Source organism: Centroberyx affinis, unplaced genomic scaffold (assembly GCF_046629955.1).
Source record: "Centroberyx affinis isolate AG114_WGS23_722 - 3 ecotype Tasmania unplaced genomic scaffold, CSIRO-AGI_Caff_v1 ptg001226l_1, whole genome shotgun sequence".
Lineage (NCBI taxonomy): Eukaryota > Metazoa > Chordata > Actinopteri > Beryciformes > Berycidae > Centroberyx > Centroberyx affinis.
In genome coordinates, this window is record NW_027279740.1 from 38471 (window position 1) to 46164 (window position 7694).

Here is a 7694-nt window from a genome sequence, read left to right on the forward strand (position 1 = left end):
CCCAACACACACTGATTGGTTATTCTTTTCTTATTGAGTAAGCTCATTAATTCTGAGCAGCTTGCTTGTTATGCCTCTGCCATTACTCCTTTCCCCTCTCATCCTCCCCCCCCTCTCTCTCTCCCCCTTCTCTTCATCATGCACACTCACTCCCAGCTCTCACTCCCTCTTTCTCTCCCTCCCTCTCACCCCCCACCCCTCTCTCTCTCTCCCTCCCCCCTCCTCCACTCCTCTTTCTTTCTCTCTCTCTCTCCAACAGATGCAGCCTATCTTCCAGCCCCAGCCTGCTGATGTTTTGGAGATGACATACACTACAAAAGCCCCATGATCTGTGGCATTGTCTAGTCGGCCAATTACCATTCCCATCTCTGATTAACTTTGATGTGGAACCTAATGAGATAAGGCCGCTTATCAAGGCGGCCGCTGATAGTGGTCTCATTTATTCCCGTGCCTGGCACCCAAGCAAGTGACACACACAAAAAAAAAAACTAATGAGGAGGAGTTTGTGTGGAAGCTCAGGTCTAAGGGAAGTGAGAATTGTTCATCTGCAGTTCATCAGCTCCTATCTGAAAAGGCCTGGGCACCGGCAGCAACTGGGCAGCACCGAGACACTCCACATAACACAACACAGGCTCACTGCAGAACAAGAGCCACCAAGTTTGGAGGAGATAAGGAGTGATCTCTCTCTCTCTCTCTCTCTCTCTCTCTCTCTCTCTCTCTCTCTCTCTCTCTCTCTCTCTCTTTCTCTCAGCATCTTTTTCAGCTCCTTCTCCCTTTAATGGCGATGCTAATTGCTTGGGTTGTTTAGGTGTGAGGAATTTTTGCAGGAGTGTGTGTATGAGGCTCTTCCCTTTGCCTTTATCTCCAAGAGCTAAAACCTTAATGTTACACCTCTAGCATCTTTATCTGCTTTGTGTGTGTGTGTGTTTCATTTTTCCACAAAATGAAACTCAGAGACAATAGTGAGACAATTTGATAATATTTTCTGTCATTGATTGGATTGCGCTATATATTTTGTTATTGTTTCAAGGACTAATTCTTAATTCATGTTCTGTTAAATATATATATGCTTGAGATTTCAATGAGAAATTTGAAAATTCCAGACACATTAAATTATGGATTACAAAAAAAGGAATAAAAAATATATTTTTCATTTTCACATTGATTCCAATAAATAATAGTCAGTTGAGTAGAGGTAAAAAAAAAAAAAAGAATTTATTTTTCCTGCTGAAATTAAAATGCGGTAGCTCTTCACTAGCGCCTGCTTTACCGTAAGGCAATGTAATAATTACTGGCCTTAAATAATGAAAGGGCTGTTAATATTTTCTTATCAACAATACCAAGTGTGTTATAATGAAACAGTCCTTTTAAATAATACTTTTGTTGTGAAGCAGCAGCACATTCTCATAACGTGTTTGAGGCAGGAGGAGGAAAGGAAGAAAAAAAAAACACTAGAAGTGAATTGAACTGTGAATTCTCCTGCACGGACTGTGTGTAGAGTAGCAGGAAGTGTGTGCCTTTTGATTTGGAGTATAAAAGTAAATAATATTTGTACATCTAACACATACTCGAAGTGAATGAGCAGCCCGTGAATGTGTTTCTATGAGCAAGTGGAGAGCTCTACAGACTTTAAAGCCGGAGCCCAATTAAGCCTCGCCTCATCGGGAGAGGGAGAGGAGCTGAAAGCTGAATACATAAGATAATGCAGCCGCACTAAAGCAGCCGGCTCGCTCAGTGTAAAATTAGAGAGGGAAGAAAAAATCTTGATAAAGAGAGAAGAAAAAGCAGGGACAGACAGTAGGGGGAAGAAGAGGAAAAGAAGTTCCTTTGGGCCAATTCCCTTTGAAACTGGTTAACCAAATACAGCTATTCATATTCAGCACAATTAATAGTGTCTCTTTCTTGTTCAGACGGCACATCATAACGGGCAGAGGGGAAGAGAGAGAAGAGGATTTCTTTCTCCCTCCAAATTGTAGCCAATTTAAGGACAAAGCAGTACCCTCTAGCTCCCCAGAATAGGAGTCGCACTCATAAAAGAAGACTGACAGTCGACATCCAAATCTCATTCAAGGACGCAATTTCCAAATGCTAATCATAATCTGCAGATGTTGGCCACTGATACATCCATTTATTTATTTATTTTGGAAGCATGTCTGGGTGCCCATTTGGAAAGGCGTGTGAAATTTGAAACAAAGAGGGAAAATCCCTTCTTTCTGAGGCATGTTGAACACAGTCAGTGTGCAAGACCAGCCACAGCGTGGACATCTGCACCATCTTCAGACGTTCTGTTCTTGCAAACACACACACACACACACACACACACACAGAAAAAGTCACACATTAAGGCACACGCACAGAGGGAAACGCACACACATACACACACACACCCATCTCCCTCCTCTCTTTACCTCTCTTGCTCTCTCTTTCTCTCTGGGTCTTTTTAGAGTACCTCAGATGTGTCATCAGACGTTGGTTTCCATCTGAACTTGAGGGGAAAAAAAGAAATACTTGACAGAAAGGTATATAAAAAGAGGGCACTGTGGATTTTTGACATTCTTTGCGCAGCTGCTTCAAAATGAGTAGGATGGAGAGGCAAGGAAAAGCAACTCCAAGATGTGTTTTTGTTTATTTGCTGCCTTTTCTCCCTCTCCGTTTTCAGGGGGATGGAGGCTAGCGCGAGGCCACAACTCACTCATCCTTGTATAGAGGGACTCAGTGCGGGGCTGTGAAAGAGAAATAGGCATGTCTAAATGAATTCGGGGATCTGGTCTATTCAGACAAACTCAATAAAAGGGTAACCCCTTTTTTCCATTGAGACAGAAAATGCAAGGTGAAATTTTCTATCAGCTCAACCTGTCAGTGAAGTTACATTAAATGTGATAAGTGGATAGATACATTAACAATTCTGCACTGTATGTTGAGCAAAAATCAGTTGTTCGCCATGTGTTTGTTGATATGTGTTTCTAATTTCAAATAGTAGCCTGGCTTTTCCTTCTTTCTTTCTTTCTTTCTATCTTTCTTTCTTTCTTTCGTTCTGTCTTTCTTTCTTGTTTGCTATTTTGTTTTCTTTCCTTTTGTAGGTAAATATACTGTTCAGTTTCCTTGATATTCTGTATGTTAATGCATTAGAAAAATATCTAACATTATCCATTTTTATTATTACTTTTCTACCATTCAACCACATTCTATTCACTTTTAAATATGCATACTGGCAGACACAAGAAGGCATAAATGCCTTAAGATTTCCTTGAGAACATGGTGACCTGTAGTTGTGACTGTAGTCAGTACCGACTACTTCAGCATATAATGAATATTCACACTCCTCTGCATGTGAACCAACCTTCTGATAGCTATTTCTCTGATGTTATGGACCCATTCTGACTAATGCTTTGCTACAAAAGCCATTGATTAGGGTGGCACTGGAGAGATGAATATTCTGTTGCCATTTGCTGTACTTCATGGTGGCTTGGAGGAGCTGTATAGATGCTTGTTTCCTTTGAAGACTGTCTCTGGACGTTCCCAGAGCCACTGCTGGCTCCTGACTCTCTTTGTTGACTTTGTCCTGCCTCTCCCCCAATAAACAATCCTCCCAGCTGATAGCATGCCAGGTTCTGTTTGAAACAATCGGCACTCGTGCCCCTCTCGAGCGTGCCAGGCCAATCAAAAGGCAGGGGAAGACAAACAGAGCCGTGCAGCTGTCCTCCCCAACAAAATGAAGCACTTCCGGGGGCCAACGAGGAGGACTGGGTGCAGCCTAAATGGACCATTGTGCTCTCCCAGAATAACCTTCGGGATGACACAGCACTCGATTGTGGGCCGAGTGACACCCCCCCACCCCTCTACCCCTCGTCACCCCACACCCCTATCGCCATACCTACAAATCACACATCTACCTCCACCCCCACTGCCCGTTTCTCCCTTATTCACCCTCTCCCTCTCTCTCCTGGTCGAGCCTTGTCTTTCGGGGAGGAGGAAAAGGCCCACCCTGCTGGAAACGGACAGAATGGCTCCGGTCCTCTCTTCAGCCCCACCCCACCCATCCAGGCCCCCCCATACACCCGCCCCCCACCCTCCCCTTCCCCAGTCAGCAGTAGACTGTGGGTGAGGTAGACTCCGCATGTCTAGCCGCCAAAACACTCAACATGCCACAGCAGTCTGACGGGGTGCTGAAAGCGGGTTTGCATTTTAATATTCAGTGCACCAATTCATTAACATTCTATTCTAGCCCACAATGGAGACTGGAGAGGCTCTGACCCTCCAGTTTCCCCGATCAAGGTCAGTAACTAAGAAAATAAAATCTGCATTCCAGCCTGGCACACAATTGGATCTTCCAGCCCTGCCATATCCCCGCTTAAGAAAATAAAATTACCCCCCGCCCACCCTCCCACATGATGAACGCATTCATCATGTTCTCAATAGGGGCACTTTGGAATGAAAAGAGTGTGCTTCAAAAGTAAAAATTATTATTTTGATCTTGCAATATGAAAGGCAATTTCATCTTCAGGACAAGCGTTTGCCACAGTACTTCTGTCGTTACAGTGACCCCTGTAAATTACAGATTTGTTAAAGGTTGAAGCTTTCTATTCAGACTCCACCATGTCCGTTTACACACACAGATACACACACACACACACACACACAGGGGTCTGTAAAGGCTCTCTCTAAAGCTCCATGTGTTTGCAGAGTTCACCCCAATAGATGTCTGGTTTACAACTAATGACAAAGGTCTTTCTTAATAGTTACATCCTTGCACATATGGACACACACACACATGGAGTCAAGGGAATAAATCTAGGTGACCGGTCGATTATGTGATTGGGTGGAGTGACAAAGAGCGAGCATGTTGCTAACACGTTCCCTGTCAGTAGAGGGGCTATATGTGGGCAGACACAAAGCCTCATTAAAATACATACAGAGCCAGTGCTGCTCCGGTGGGTGGGAAAGATGCTCCATCAAGATGTCGTTACAACAAGGCTGTCTCCACCCACTGGCATGTATCTCCCTCGCACTGTCCTCCACCCATGCCTGGACGGCACAATGGCAAGCTCCTTTATAGCCTGTGTGGGCCATTCCCTCCATTCCCTCCGAGGTCAGGGCCTAATCCTCGGGGAGTTCTCACATTGTGTTTTAGGGAACCGGGGGTCAAACTGTTTGAAACGAGGGGGTTTAGTTAAACATCTATTAGGCAGGCCCTGTGTGTTGGGGTGCGCTTGATTTATGTGCAAAGCTGTTGTGCTCAGCTGTCCCTCTACTCCACAGCATATTGGGCTGTGTGTTCCACAAGTCTTGTGTTCCACTGCGAAACAAAAAATCCCATGGCGGACGTCATCCTGTATAATATGCGCTGACCCGCCGTTCACCTTAACACATGTCTGACCGCACACATCATGTGTGTTATCGTCCCGCACAGACAGAGGGAATATGTTTCGGAATAGTGTGTCTGCTTCGCCACTGAGAGGCGCTGTGCTGGCCGGTGCTTAGCAAAAAGGAGAAAAAAAAAAAAAAGTAAGGAATAAAAGTTGAAAGTGTAGCTGTGTTGTCCGTGGTGCAGTGCGGGCCAACTGCCCTGTTAGCGAGACTGACATTCAAAGAAAGCAGGGATGCCGACAACAATCCCACAGCCCCCTGCTGCGAGAAGACATTTCGCATGGTGGCCGAGCGCTTTGATACGGCTCTTGTGATCCTCGCTGGCGTGGCTTTGAGAAAGCTCACACACAGCACAGAGCACAGGCCATCGCCATTATATACCATTTGAACACCCTGCTTTTTATATATTCCAGAAATTCCCATTGTTATTGTCCAGAAATCACCCTCTCTCAGCTGTGCGGTAAACGCGTGCTTGTATGGAAATTTGGCTTATTTGGGGGGGCTTTGTTGTCATCTTCACACCAATATTTGGTTTGATCTCTGTTGTCCATTTCTGGAATGCATAACAAATACATTAAATAGCGGTCATACATGAAAATGCAAAGTCTCAAAATACTTTTCCACAGAAATCCTTCCAGTGGCAGTGAATGCTCCCTCTTGTCTTGTTGGTGCAGTAATTGTCCTAACCAAATAGAAAATAATCAAAATATGGAGCCGTCCTCACACCACCCATTAATTGCAAGGCTGTCTCTATAACAGTGAAATGTGACTGCGAGCAATACGCAGTAATTCAGGTTAGTGAATATACAACCCGCTCTCAAGACTAAAGGCAAACAAGCTCCACTAATTACCCAGGCACTATACAGTCATTTTTCTGAGCAAGGGCTACAGAATGGTTGCCTATTACTTCACTCTCCCCCCACCAAATGCTTAAGATAATGACCAGTTACTAATTGGTGCTTATACCTTATATCAGTTTGTGCGGAATATAATTGCAGCTATTATGGTACTAAATAATCATTGGAATTAGCATCTTTTAGCAAAAACAGCGCTAAATAGAAGTATGGAGCATTTTCCAGGAAGAGGTCTCAGTGTCGAAGCACCGCCAGTTGATTCATCATTAACTAGAGGGTTCAGGGCAGAGGGAATGCCTTTCCCATCATATTGTGGTGTCAGTGCATCTTCTGTACCAGCTAATGGAGGCACTGATGTAGCACATTCACGCGTGTGTGCATGTTTGTGTGTGTGTGCCTCCTTCAGTGGTATATCCAGGCATTTTTATGTGCATAATGTCCGTGTGGGTGCATGCGCGTGCTCGCAGAGATGTTTGTGTGTGTGTGTGTGTGCGCACGCTCGACGTGAAGTGCCCAGGCGCAGGGAGGGAGGCAGCTCTATATTCCATGCAGATCACGCTCCCCATGCTTCAGCAGCTCCCTCCTTTGTGTTGGCTCTTCCGTCAGCTGTTGACTTCCTAAGTGTCTCAGACAGCCGTGTTTCTGTCTGCGCCTCTGTCCACTGCCTTGTCCCGCTCACATTTCTGAAGTCCGCTGACTGCTAATGGCCGTGTCCAGACAAAGAGCCCACTCTGTGGCCACTCTGCGGGGCCGGGCCGGGGGCCAGGGACCACCAGGAGGAGGAGGAGGAGGGGGCCCAGGGAAGAGGAGGCTCGGGGGGGAAGGCTGGGCGTCGGGGGAGAGGGAGGGCTGGAGCCGGGCAGAGCACCCGGCACTGCCTGCCTCTCTGCACCCATGTCACGCTTGTGTGACAACCACTCCTCTGTGCTTGTTTGAACTGTCCCTCCCAATTAGCACTAATAAGTCGCTCTGTAAGGATGAGCAAGCATAGTGTGCCCAATCACCCCCAGTTCACGTAGGCATAAACACATTTGCACACATCGCGCAACGCACAAACACACACACATTCTCTCTGCCCCCCCCCCCCTAAGCTTAGCAGCCCATGAAAATCCCAGGAGCACAACCCCGCTAATAGACACAGAAAGCCCAAAACGCATCTCGTTCCCGGCAAACAAGTGCCAGTAAAGAGGCAAATTAATGGCAAGTCGTTTGAAGGGTTTGCCTAAGAATAATTTTACTCTGGCGTCTCACCACCACTGAAGAATTGATTAGATCCCTGCTCAATCAAAGTGCCTGAATCAATAAAGAGAGGCAATGAGCGGAGTAGACATGCTCCAGCCCAATTTATTCACAGCATCACTCTAACATAAGAGTCACAGAGAGAGAGGGAGGGAGAGAGAGAGAGACAGAGACGGAGAGCATCCCTGACAGGTGAAAATGTGAAGGCCCTGTTGAGACTGAAAGCCAGTGTGA